We start from the raw sequence: 15,144 nt of genomic DNA, 5'->3' as shown, positions 1-15,144 counted from the left end.
GTATACCTAGTTGCCACAAGACAGGAAGCTCAACTATATATTTTAACCTTATCTGTTCCTCTGCTTTCTTGCAGAAAATTCTCATGCATTTCTTCCCCCTCACAGAAGCACTCCCTCTTCATGATAGCCACCCTGGAGCCACCTACTGCTGATCAAAGAAGTTTGACAATTTCTGGAAATTATCAGTGATCATGAGACAAACCCTCCCTTTTGTTATAAAAGTAACTCGCCCCTTCTACTTGGAGAGCTGGCATTGTTTTTCCTGCCTTCTCCCTTGTGCACAAGTTATCTCTTTTAATAAAAAGATTTGCTTGCCTAAGAGTCCAGTGGAAGCAATATTCATTTCTATGGCATTGCTGTCCAAGAATCTGGAAAGGGTCCAGTAACAGTAAGGCTTCTGTGCTAACCTGTGTTTGATTATCTCTTTCCTTGGCACGTGGGGACACTAGTTCTCTTAGCAGCGCTGCAAGGTAGAGCCATGTGACTGCTTCTGTCCAGTGGGGTGGGAAGAAGAATAATTCAGCATCCATGTGTGACTTCTGGGCAGAAGCAAAACTGAATGGGTGTGGGTCCTTCCTGCATGCACTCCCTCTGCCACCTCAATGAAGGGCATGTTTGGCCATGGCAGAGCCACAAGGATGAGCAGACTGGATCTCAACATAACAGCATGGAGGACAGCTTCCCCGGAATATTGGCTGCCCTCACATCAGAATTTAAGTGGGTGAGAAATAAGCCATTGTTTTTTTAAGCCACAGAGATAGCCAGGTTTAATCTGTTCATCAGCATGTTTAAGCTCTTCTGTATATTACAGGTATTTGCTTAATCAGAAGGTAGAACCCTTCTCCTCCCCTGCACTCAGACTGGTAATGTTCACATGCAAAACCCAAGTACTGTTTTCTAAAGAAAGTGATCAATCTGCCTAGAGACAAGCCCTCATGTAGAAGCTGTGGCTTGTGAGAGGCCGGAGCAGAGCCCAAGGATGCTCTCGATTCCCAGGTAAGATGTGAAGGGGAAAGAGGAGGTCACTGCAGTCAGGAGGGAGCTACTCTGAATCAATGAATCCCTCTTTCCCTGGGCAGTTGGCTTGATACTCCACACCCACAAACCCTAAAGCAAAGCTCATCAGGAGATCATGCTGCCCTCTCACACAAGGCCTACAGACTCACTCCTGGTCCAGTGAGGGGGTTGTTCAGGCGACAGAGGCAAGCTGAGAGACCCATGCCTCCTGCCTGACCTAATCAATGTTCCCTGCATGCATCACAATGCTGTGCTGTCGTAACACTTGTCCTAACCTCTTGATTTCAGCACTGGTATAGGTAACTCTTCCCATAACCTTGTGTATTCAGCCTGTGGCTGTCCCAACCTCTCAGGCCTTATCTTGGCCACTCTCCCCACCAGCCCCACCCTGGGTCACTCTGTTGCTTTGTTTTTTCCCTGAGCACATGTTCTCACTTTTCTCTGGGATTTCACTGACCTCTCTGCCTTAATTCTTCCATTATCCTCTTTCCTGTGTGATGGGTTCTATTCCTGCTTCAAACCCACCCCAAGGATTGCCCCTGAGGTCCTCCCAGGGCTACGCACCCTCTGCTCTGACGGTGAGGTGTGGTGCTCCTTCCGTGGGTGCCGCCTCACCCAGGCCACCTTCATAGCACTCATCTCCCCACCCACGTCATTGCCATCAGTTATTTGCCCGCTCATCTCTACCTTGAGACTGGGGGTTCCCTAAAGTTCTGGAGTTTCCTTAATATTAGTCCCACAGCTATTCATCTTGACGTTTCAATTATTCAGCAGAGTGACCTGCACAGAGTCAGTGATTACACAAAATTCAAGGAAAGAAGGAAGGAAGGTAAGTAGAGAGGGAGGGAAGGAGAGGAGGGAGGAAGGTAAGGCTTCATAGGAAAATGTCTGATACGGCTGATTGGAGGTTTCCTCAAAGATTTGGATTTTTAACCAGCCTGAAGATTCTAACCATGGAGTCAGTGCTCACATGGAGGGCAATCTCTGGGGCCACACGGAATTCTGGATTTGGCACTGATCTATCCAAATGTGTATCAGTGGTTTCACGGAGCCCTTGCTTGCCAGGTTTGTAGGTGACTCAAAGCAGATGGAATAAGCTGTCCACTAAGTGACAGACTCTGCTCCAACATAGCCTGGAAGCTCACAGATGGACTCAGGACTAAACTTGTATCCACAGCACAGAATGAGAGGTGAGGCTGGTTTTAATGAATGGCAATCCTGGTGATCAAATGCGAAAACAAGCTAAGGTCACGTGCTTGGAGGTATGGCAGAACAAGGGAGGTTCTCAGATTACCCTAAGAGAACAGAGCACGTGAAGGCTGAGACGGGTAGGTGCCAAAACCCCCACAAGACCCCTCATTCACAGACATGGTTGAAGATAATACCGATCTCCCTTCCCAGCGCAACAGAGCTTCATATAAGCAGAGCACAAACACATACCTGACAATGAGGAGAGGGAGGCAAAGACAAGCTGGGCTGTAAGGACACCAAGTCAGTTATTTCACATGCCCAGTGTACCTCCACAAAATCACAAGCAACCACTGCTTGTCAGGGAACTTCAGGTCTTCTCACTAAGATTTAAAATCACAAATCTGAAGCCCACAGATATGAGTCTCCTGTCTTGCCACTTAAAAAATGCAGACCAACTGGGGTGCAGGAAAGCACCTTAACTGCAGGGTGCAGAGCAGCTTCACTGGAGAAAGCCCCAAAACAGATGGAATCAGTTTCACAATTTTCATTAATATGAAGCCAGCAGGCTCTAGGAACAACTCAGAACTCCACTGAATATGCAGTATGGCATCACTGAGACTGTTCCCTAGGAGGTATATGTCAGAAGGGAAATGAAATATGTGTTTACTATATGAGATGTGAGTAATATTTCTATGGCTTTAGCTGCAGGCATGGCTATGCTAGACTGCTGACTTCATCACTTTCAGCAATTGGTAAACAAAAAAAGAATGAAAAAGAAAAAGTCAGCTAAAACAAGAGAACCAGCCTGAAAGCATGAACAGAATTAGCGGAAGAGCCGGTGCTGGTGCTCCTGGGCTCCCCCATGACTGACAGTCACCAGCTTGATCTAGAGCATTGAAAAGGCAGAAATAAATTAGGGATCCAAAGGGATGTCTGTGACTCAGGGATGAAGGACAGAATAGGCTTCTCCTAGTCTGTGAGGGGCAATTCATTGGCTTTAAGGAAGAAAGACAAGCCATAGAAAGCCAGATTGCTCATCGGCAAAGCTTGTTCATCAGTAAAAACATGATAATCAGATTTACATGGCAGTGTTTGCTGTGAGGAGAAAACAGAGGGAGTAAGAGAAGCAGGGATCCTGGGGTGGTGAACTGGAGGCCTAAGCAACCTACCCTTTCATAAGAGCAACAAGAGCACTACAAAAATTGTCTGAATAAAGTTTTTTAGAGCTCTGGAAATAAACCAATGTTTACAACAATCTGAGGAGTATTTATTCCATGAAAACTGCTGAATCTCAGTAAGAACCGTGGGGCTTACGGATTGTAACTTGCCATGGCCTCGTCCTCCTCTCCCCAGCTCCATGACAGCCTGAAAATCAAGAGCCTCACAACTACTGCAGCTGCTAAAACTTAGCAGCCTTGGAACAATTAAGAAAGCATAAAATAGGATTTGGAGTGTCTCAAAAAGTCCCATTCTCAAAGCACTGTGACTATTTGGCTGGCCTCACAGCTCTGTGGAAAAACCCCACTCACAAGGCATTTATCAAAACAGTAATGACAATCGTTGAATGTCACAGGTGCTTGAGGCTGTGATACTAGTTGGGGCAAATGAGACCCTGGACAAAACACTAAACATTACACCTCAAAAGGGAGATCCAAAGGACAAAGTGCCTAAGGGGGTGGGGGTTTAAGGGCTCTGGCATATTCCTGGGGGTCTAGTAAGCTTGAGAACATCCTCAAGTAAGATCTGGGGAGGCCTTACTTGCTCACCTATGGCTAACCTTGAGAACTTTCACAGTAGTAAGTAAAGGTTAAGGCAGAGTTATAAACTAGTTTAGTGTTGAATTTGTGTCCCAAAAGTCACACAAGGCACCTCAGCAAAGGGTGGAAGACTTATTGTTCAGGTAATTTAAGGAAATCTTTGTCCAGTCACTACCTGATCACTAAGCTAACTGAGCAGAGACTTTGCTGGCTGCATACTACAAGGAAGTCAGACTCTACAGCATTCATCCAGGAAAGTCACTTAACAAACAAATAGCAATGACAGAAGCAAAATAACAAAAACAGCAGTAACAACAAACCATTGGGGGAAGGAAGTTCTGATTTTCAGATTTGCCATATTATACTATCTAAAATATCTGTTTCAACAGAAATATATAAGACATACAAATAAACAAGAAAGTATGGCCCATTAAAAGGAAAAATAAAATCAGTCAATAGACATTTTCCTTGAGAGAGCATAGATGTTAAGCTTTCTTAAAAAATACTTTAAATCAGCTATTACAATTATGTTCAAAGAACTGAAGGAAACCATGTATAAAGGACAGAAAGAAAATATGACAAAGTTATTCACTAAATAGACTATTAATGAAGAGATAGACATTATTTTTTTAATACCAAATAGAAATTCTGGAACTGAAGAGTACAATAACTGAAATAAAATAATTTCTAGAGGGACTTAATAGCAGATTTAAGTTGCCGATGAAAGAATCAGTAAATTTGAAAATAGGTCAAATGATACTATACAATCTGAGGAACAGAAAGAAAAAGAATGATGAAAAATGAACAGAGTCTCAGAGACATGTGAACCATCAGTAAGTAATATGTGCATAATGAGAGTTCCAGGAAGCGTGGGGGAGGTGCAGAAAGAATATTTGAAAAATTTGCCAGAATCTTCCTAATGATGGCAAACATCAATCTGCATGTCCAAGAAGCTCAATGAACTGCAAGTAGGATAAATTCAAGGACATCTATATTGTAACACATCATAGTCAAACTGTCAAGAGAAACTTGAAAAAAAAAAAAAAACCTCATATACAAGGTTTCCTCAGTAACAGCTGTCTTTATCATAAAAAAAATGGAGCCTACAAGGAAACGGAATGACATATTCAAACTGAAAAAAAAAAAAAAGACTGTCAACCAATAATTCTTTATCCAAAAAGTCTATCTTACCAAAATGGAGGAGAAATTTAGACATTCCCAGACATACAAAAACAGAATTTGTCACTAGCCTGCTTGCCTTAAAAATAAACAGGAAAAAAATTTATTTGGGTTGAAATGAGAAGACACTAGACAGTAACTCAAATGTAAGCAAAGGCAATAAGGGCACCAGTAATGACAGCTACAGAGGTAAATAAGACATTCTAAGTCTATTTTTGTAACTCTTCTATCTGGTATAAAAGACAACAGCATGAAGTAATTCTTAGAATGCTACATTGATTGATTTATTCTCTATAAAGATGTAATCTGTATGACAAAAATAGCACAAAAGAGTAGGAGGAAATGCGACCAGTATCGCTCTGGTATAAAAACAAGACAAAGACATTACAAAAAAAAGGAAACGACAGACCAGTATCTCTTATGGATATAGATGCAAATATCCTCAAGAGAATAGTAGAAAAATGAATCCAGCAATATATTAAAAGGATTATACATCAAAACCAAGTGCAATTGATCCCAGAAATGCAAGATTGGTACACTAATTAATGTAATAAACAGTGTTAATAAAGGACATAGTTCATACGTTCATCTCCATAAACGCATCAGAAAAAGTGACAAAATGTAACACTCTTTTGAGATTTAACAGCAACATAAAAACCTCAACAAACTAGGAATGGAAAGGGCCTTCCTCAATCTGAGAAAAGGCATCTACTAAAAACTTAAAGTTAAGAATAGTGATGAGGCAGTAGTGTTACCTCTCACCTTCTCTATTCAACATTGTACTGGAGGCCTAGTCAGGATATTTGGGTGAGAGAAAAATAACAAAGTACATCAAATTTAGAATGGAAGAAATAAAACTATCTCTGCTTATAGATTATATGATCTTATACATAGAAAATCTTAGGGAATACAGAAACACACAGACATACACACATACTACTATTGTAATTAATAAACAAGCTCAGAAATGTTGCAAGATACAAAATCAGTATGCAAAAATCAATCATATTTCTATGCACTATCAGTGAACAAGCAAAAGAAGAAATTAAGAAAACAATTTCATTCATAATACCATCAAAAAAATACTTAGGAAAAAATCTAACAAAAGTAGTGTACAAAATTTGTACACTGAAAACTACAAAAATTGAAAAAATTAAAGATTGAAATAAAAAGAAAGGAATATCAAGTTTATGGGTAAAAAGAAATATTTTAAAGATGACATGCTTTCTAAAATAATCTATTGATTCAACACAACCTCTATCAAAATCCCAGCTGCATTTTTGCAGAAATGGGCAAGTTGGTCCTAAAATTCACACAGAAATGCAAGGACTGCAAAATAGTCAAAATGATCCTGAACAATAAGAACTAAGGTAAAGGACTCTCATTTCCTAATTTCAAAACTTAATACTGTGTTAAAGAAAAGAAGACAGTAGAACATAATGATAACCATAGAAATCAATGGAATAGAGTTAAGATTCCAGTAATAAACCCTTACATTTGTAGTCAATTGATTTCAACAGGGCTAGAAAGACAATCCAATGGAGAAGTAACAATTTTTTCCCAGAAATGGTGCTGGGAAATTGGATGCCTACCACACATCATACAAAAAAAATTAATTTAAAATGCATCATAGACCTAAATGTAAGAGTAAAAATAACAAAACTCTTAGAGTAAATATTTAGGACTAAAGATAAGAGTAAATCTTTGTGACTTTGGGTTTGCCAATAATTTCTTAGATACGACACCACTAGAGAAAAACACCACCACTAGAAAAAATAAATAAATTAGACTACATTTTTTTTTTAATTTGCTACAAAACAAAGTAAAAAAGAAAACTCACAGAGTGGGGAAAGTAATTTCCAATCATATATCTGATGAGGGACTTGTATCCAGAATCTATAAATAACTCTTACAACCCAATAATCAAAAAACAAATAAAGCCATTTAAAAAATGGGCATAGTCAAGTCTTCTAACTCAGAATGTTTATGGAGTGATGGACATCATATCAGGTACTGGGCAAGAAGTAGTGAATAAGATATGGCCTTGCTCTCAACAGGTTTACACTCTAGGGGTGGCTTTGGATGGAAGTGTCATTCACCAACACAGACAATCCTAGAGCAGGATGAGAGGGGAAGGCATGAGTTTGATTTTAGATATATGAAGTGTGGGGTGCTTGTGGGATACTGAGATACAAACGCAAGGTTGCCCAAAACATCAGGTCGTGATGAAGCAACCTGGGTATTCTCGGTGTATGACAGGTCTTTGAGGCTGTGACAGTAGATTGTATTGATGCAGTGAATACATGGATGACACAAAGAAAGTCCAACTGAAATATCAATAGAAGGGTGCTCCCCAAGCACTCCAAGACATTCTACTGACAGAGAAGCAGCCTTTGAGAAGAATCCAATGAAAGCAAGCTGTAAAGGATGCAGTTTGGGTGTTTAATAGGCAGCCCTGGAGAAACAAAATTAGAAATGCTCTGACGACATGTTCTCTCAGCTCACCAATATATTCTCTGCTGTAGCTGAAGTCAATTATTCCTATCCTTCCCTGCCCGTCTGCCTCTCCCCGACTGTCACTTCTCCTTGGGGACCATTTCTCCTATTCTTCCTCCTTTTCTAAAGTCACTGTTTGTTTCTTTTCCCTTCCTCTGACTCCCAAATTTTGACTCTGCCATACTTTTCATATGCTCATTTATCCCTACGACGTCTGAAGTACATCCTGTGACCTGAGTTTTATATCTCCACTAAGAAGTAATAAAGATTGAATTAAACAGGCAGTACAGACCAAAGCTCATCTGTGAGCTATGACAGAGACAACAGCTCCCCTTATTTCTCAAAGTAAGACTCCCTGGAGTCACAATCACCAAGCAGGCATTTTCTTCTTCGTTCTTTATCACCAGGACGCACCAGACTGTGAACTTCTCGCATAGCCCTGCCTGCCCTTCAACACACCATCCCAGTGCCACTTGCCCCATGAAACCCTCTTGGATCCTACCAGTCCAAAGTAATTATCTGCCTCATTTTTCTATATTTACAAACCTTAGTGCGTGCCCCTCACATGATGTATGCGCAGCCTTGGTCTACTGTGGGAGATAATCATGAGTGTTCCAGGTATATGTTGCTGTGTAGTGATTAGGCAATAATTTAGTGGCATAAAACAATAGCTGGTGCTCATAGATTTTGTGTTTCAGGAAGTTACTTAAGACACAGTAGGACAGTTTTTTTTTGTTTGTTTGTTTGTTTCCTGTTCCATGTCATTCTGTGCTTTGACCGGAAACCTCAAAGACTGAGAGTGATTCAAAGCTGGGTATTTGAATAAACTGAGTGCTTATTCACTCACGTCTGGCAGGGATGCTGGTCTGTCAGCTGGAAAATTGGTTGTGGTTTTCCATTGGAATACCTATCTATAGCCTCTCCATGTAGCCTGTTTCCTCAGAAGAAGGTGACCGTGCCCCGAGAGTTATCTTCCTGAAAGAAAAAGCAGCAGAAGCTACTGCCTTTACTAACTTGGGCTCAGAAATTTTAGAACATCACTTCTGATGCATTATAGCAAAGGAGGAAATCGCAGGAGCTTCCGGGTTCAAGGGGAGGGAAAATGATCCCCACCTTTTGATGAAAAAATGTCTAGGTTATACACTAGCCTGTAGAACCAAAAAAATTGTTGCTATTTTTGGAAAATACAATGTGCCACAATGTGTGAAATGAAATTCTCAATGGGGTGGAGACTGAGGTCAGTGTAGGTGCTTCCACCTTGGAAATTACAGAAGTCTGAGGTAGAGGCAAAGAATTCTGAACTCATTCCAAACTTGATTTTAGACTCTGTTTTTGAAACAATTTATATAATAATTATTAATTAATTAATGTAGCCCACTTATAGAAAATTCATTGAATTTCCCTGAGGATCAAAATACCTGAAATAGCTATGGGAGGGTGAAAGGAGCTTTCTAACTGGCCACAAAACCCTGGAATTAAGCACCCAGGCATGCTTCATCCATGCTGGGCACTTCATTCCATGTTACAAACTATAGGTACAACAGAAATGGTATGATCTAAATGGATAAACAAGGTACACACACACACACATACACACACGTGTATACACTTCAGGATATAAAAGTGCTACAATCCAATGTAAGAAATATTAAGTTGCATGGTACAAAATATAAGCAGAAAGCCACTAGAATAGAGAGAAGTCAATGTGGCAGCAATTATTGGAGGAAGAAGTACCTAAGCTTTAAAGCACCAAAGTCAACTTGGGAGCCAGGGGTTTGTTGTGTTTCTTTTGTTTTGTTCTGCTTATAATGATGAGTAAAAGTATTTGGGCATTTGTGAACCTGCAAAACTTAAGTATGAATATATAAGTGGGCATGAAATGTGTGGGTAATCACGGGGAGAAAATGTTTGCATGTGGGGTCAGGTCGTTCAGAGAGGCAGGAGTCTGACTGGAGTAGAAGAACCCAACCGAAAGTGTCTTTGTATGCAAAATTCCAGCGTAAAATGCAGTATGAGCGATGGACAACCCAAGGAATTTGTGTTGTGTGCACCTCCAGCTATTTTAATCCAACCATATTCTCTGAATCAGTGGTCATTGTAGTCACTGGTATTACCTAGAAGTGGACCAGTTCTCCAGTGTTCCACATCTCATTCCTCCAGCAGTGAGTTTACCCATGCTGTGAGACTCCCACCTGAACTGATTGTGGGGGTATAATTGATTATTTAGTAATCAGTCTACTCGTAGTTAATCTAATTGATTCCATTGGCCCAGCCTTAGTCACCAACTGCTAAAAATTTATAATTATCAACTCTTCAAATCATTTATCAAAATACCAGGGAGGTAGCAAAGATAACGATGCTGAACTTTCTGGGATTGATTTGATTTTGGCCTCCAACTACAGAGAAAAGAAAAATAATTATTCTCTGCAGTGTTCACATGGTGACCAGGTCTAAAGAGGCACTGTACAGGGGGCTCTGATGTATTTTTTAAAGAAGTTACCTTTGAATATATGGCACAACAACATTTTCTTGATTCTTGGCTGATAAGATCTTGTCGTTATAACCTTAAATCTATGAACCAAAAATTTATTTATTAAATATTTATAGACTACCTTCTAGGAGTCAAGCATTGCAAGAGTCATTAAAGATAGAGTTAAATAAGCATTATCCTTCACCAAGTCTATCTTTAAGGTTGTCTTTTTTAAAAATTACTAATTAATATGTCTACATAACCTCCTGCTGCAAACTTTGCTGTTCCTTGTTTCCTTCAGCTCCTCAGGATGGTATCTCAGTCTTTCACATTGTGTTATATATTTGCATCTCTAACTTCTCTTCCTCTCTTGCCCACTGTTGCCCAAATTTAATGCTCTGGGTCATGGGTTCTTACTTACCCTGATATGTGTAAGCATTCTATAGATGCATAGAAATGTCTGTTAGTGTACCTAGACCCCAAAGTTAAAATCAGGGGCTTTGAAGTCACACAGACTTAGAATCATGCTTCCCTTAAGATTGGGAAGCATGCTGACACATTCTTGAGAAAGAAGAATAAAGCTGGAGGCATCACACAGCCTAATTTCAAAATATAGTACAAATCTACAGTAATTAAAGCAGTATGGCACTGGCACAAATACAGACATATAGACTAATTCAACAGAATAGAAACTCCAGAAATAAATCCATACATATACAATCAACTGATCTTCAACAAGTTTGCCAGGAATATGCAATAGGGAAAGAATAGTCTCTAACAAATGGAGTTGGGAAAACTGGATAACCACATGCAAAGTAATGAACTTGGACCCCAATATTACACCATACACAAAATCAGCACAAAATAATTATGACTTAAACATAAGACCTGAATCTGGGGGAAAAAATGTACATGAAAACCTTCATGACATTGGTCTTGCCAATGATCTTATGGATATGACACCAAAAGCACAGGCAACAAAAGCAGAAACAGACATGTGGGATTATGTCAAATCAAAAGGCTTCTGCACAGCAAGGGAAAAACATCAACAGAGTGAAAAGGCAACCTATGGACTGGGAAAAATATTTGCAAACTATATATCTGATAAGGAGTTAATTTCCAAAATATATAAGAAAGTCCTATATCTCAATACCAAAACAAAACAAACAAAAGAACCTAGTAACCTGATTAAAAAATAAGCTGCAGACTCAAATAGGCAATTTTCCAAAGAAGATATACAAATGACCAATAGTTATATGAAAAGATGTTCAATGTCACTAATCATCAGGAAAATGCAAATCAGAATCACAATGACACCTCATACCTGTTAGGATGACTATTTTTTCTTTTAAAAAAGTAAAGAAAAGTTTTGGCAAGGATGTAGATAAATTGAAACCCTTGTATACTCTTGGCAGGAATGCAAAATGGTGCAGCCACTATAGAAAACAATATGGCAGTTACTCAAAAAATTAAAAATAGAACTACCATATGATCCAGCAATCCCACTTCTGGGTATTTATACAATAAAATTGAAATCAGGATTTCAAAGAGGTATTAACACTCCGATGTTTATTTCACCACTATTTACAATAACTAAGATGTGGAAACAGTCTAAATGGCTATCAACAGATGAATGAATAAAGAAAATGCAGCCATATACAGACAATGCAATATTATTTGATCTTAAAAAAGAAGAAAATCCTGTAATACATGACAAGGATTAATCTTGACGACACTGTGCTAAGTGAAATAAGTCAGTTATTGAAGGACAAATACTGCATGATTTTACTTACATGAGGTATAAAAATAGCCAAACTCATAGAAGCAGAGAGTAGAATAGTAGTTGCCAGAGGTTGGGGGAGGGAGGAAAGATGAGTTGCTAATCAATGAGCATAAAGATTCAGTTATGCAAGATGAATAAATTCTAGAGATATGCTGTAAAACACTGTGCCTATAGTCAGCCATGATCTATTGTACACTTAGCGACCAATCTGTTACGAGGGTAGATCTCATGTTAAATGTTCTTACCACAATTTAAAAAAAATTGGGAAGGCAAGAATGTTCTTTCTCACTGTTTCTATTCATCATCATATTGGAAGTTCTATTCCATGGAAAAAGACCAAAAAATGGAGATATACAGATCAGAATGGAAAAAAAAAAACAATTTTATTCACAGATTATATACAATTGTCTATGGACAAAACAAAAAACTCTGCAAAAACAATCATGGATTTTAAAAAGCAAATATAGCAAGATTTCATATGCAAAAGAAAATTGCTTTCCTAATACCAGCTATGAACAATTGGAATTTGAAATTAAGGAGATAATACCATTTATGATAGCACCAAAAAATGAAAAGCTTAGGTATAAATATAACAAAATGTGTACAAGATGTATATACAGAAAACTACAAAACACTGATGAAAGAAATCAAAGAAGATCAAAAAATATTGTTAGAATGTCAATTATTCCCAGCTGGATTTATAAATCCAACACAATTCCAATAAACACTCCAGAAAAATATTTTATATATAGAAAGAGAAATAGACTTCAAAATGTATATGGAAAAGCAAGCGATCTATTATAGCCAATAAATTACTAGAAAAGAATGAACTTCAAAGACTTACTAGCCTATTTCAAGCTTTTTACTATGAAGTTCGAATAACCAAGAGAGTGTGGTATTATTGAAAGAAGAAATACATTTATTAATAGAATAGGATAGAAAACACAGAAGTCCTTCAAAAATATAGTCAAATGATTATTGATGATGGGACAAAATCAATTAGGCAGAAAAAGGATAGTCTTTCAACAAATGGTGATGGAACAACTGGACATCCATATTTTTAAAAAAATATACCTAGACATAGACCTTACATTTTACATAAAAATTAACTCAAAATATATCATAGATCTAAATATAAAATACAAAATTTCAAAAATTTTAGAAGAAAGCATAGGAGAAAATCTAGATGACCTTGGGTTTAAAGATTCATTTTCAGATACAACATCATCTGAGAATTTAAAAAATTGATAAGCTAGACTAATTAAAGTTCAGATTTTCTGCTTTAAGAAAGACATTGTCAAGAAAATGAAAGAACAAGTCAAAGCCTTGGAAAAAAATTTGCAATATACCTGATAAAGGACTTATAACCAAAATATTTTCTAAAATCTTAAAACCATACAATAAGAAAAACAATCCAATTAAAATATTACAACAGATCTGAAAAGATAGATCACCAAAAATGATATAGACATGGCAAATAATTATTTGAAAAGATGTTCAACATCATTTATCAAGATTATACCACTACCACCTATTAGAATGGCTAAAATTAAAAAAAAACAAACCTGACAATACCAGTTGCTGGTGAGAAGGCAAAGCAATAGGAACTCTCCCTCATTGCTGGTGGGAATGCAAAAGTGTACAGCCATTTTAGAAGACAGGTTGACAATTTCTTACACAGCTAAAAGTCTTACCATATTATCCAACAATTGCCCTTCTGTTTATGCACGCATCTGATTTGAAAACTTATGTTCCCACAAAAATCTTGCATGCAAATAGTTATAGCAGTTTTATTATTGCTAAAAACTCAAAGCAACCAAGGTGTCCTTCAATAGGTAAATTGATAGACAAAGTGGTCCATCTATACAATGGAATACTATTCAGTAATAAAAAGGAATAAGCTATCAAATCATGCAAAGACATGGATGAATCTTAAATGTATATTTCTAAGTGAAAGAAGTTCCTCTGAAAAGGCTACATGATCCAATTATATCAATTATATCACATTCTGGAAAACACAAACTATGCAGACAGTAAACAGATCAGTGGTTGCCAGAGGTTCTTGGGGGGGGGGGGTGTTGAATATGTAAAACACAGGGGAATATTTAGGGTAGTGAAAGTATTCTTACAATAGTGTAATGGAAAGCATTCTGTATGACATTGTAATGGTGACAGAATACAAAGTATTCTGTATGATTGCACTTATCAAAATTCATATAATTTTTTTTTCTTACTTTTTTTTTTTCAAGAAAATTCATATAATTTTAAAGAACAGAGACTGTATTGAATGAATGCAAATTTTTAAAAAACACATTTTGGAAGTCTAAGGATCCTAGGATGAAATGCCAGCTCTAACAAAGGAATGTAACTTGGGATCTCAGGATGAAATGCAGTCTGTAATGAAAGAATCTAACTTTATTACATATATTTGAAACAAACTCACTCTGGGGGTTGGGATAAAATGCTGACCTAAGTCACTTTGGAAATGAATAGAATCTGTAAGACTAAAGACAAAGGAACTGAACATAACACTAAAGTCTAGTTTGTAAAGTTGCTTCTAATAAGGTCACACATTCTGAAAGTGCTATATATGTAAAGTTAAACTGAACAATTAAGTAAATAAATGGCTAATAGTGGGAGGCAGATTTCTCACTTTTGGAGTGGGAGGTTATAGATATGCAAGACTGGATATAGAATAATTCATGAGGTACTAGATTAGAGATGGAGACATTGATAAAAACTCACGTTTAGCTTAGTACAGACACAGATAAATACATTTAGAAATATTTTAAAATATGTGTATATACACAGGTTAGTAGTATATACATACATATTTCTTTGTTTTGTCAGGTGAGAGAGCCTAGAAAGAATGACATATATAACAATATGAACAAATACACCAGGCATCCAAATCTTGGTTTCTACAACCATTCTCCAATAAAAGAAACCAAGGCTCCTTGTAGAAATGGTTGATCCTAGAACTAGGGCAGGAATATACAAGATGAGCTGGGAGAATCTTGTAGTGTCAAAAGGTAAGATAGGCTGTGTGTGCCCACACACACAATGATGGAGGTATGTCAAAGGGAAAAAGGGTGTCCAATGGCAAAAGCTGGAAAAATTTGAAGAATAAAATAAATTTAATAGTACTGGATTATAATAAAAAGTATAAAATATATATCCATGAACCCCTCCTTATATAAAGGTCTTAGTTAACTCTGGCTGTCATAACAAGATAACATAGACTGGGTGGC

Source organism: Balaenoptera acutorostrata, chromosome 8 (assembly GCF_949987535.1).
Source record: "Balaenoptera acutorostrata chromosome 8, mBalAcu1.1, whole genome shotgun sequence".
Taxonomy (NCBI): Eukaryota; Metazoa; Chordata; class Mammalia; order Artiodactyla; family Balaenopteridae; genus Balaenoptera; species Balaenoptera acutorostrata.
This window is presented reverse-complemented; position numbering follows the sequence as displayed.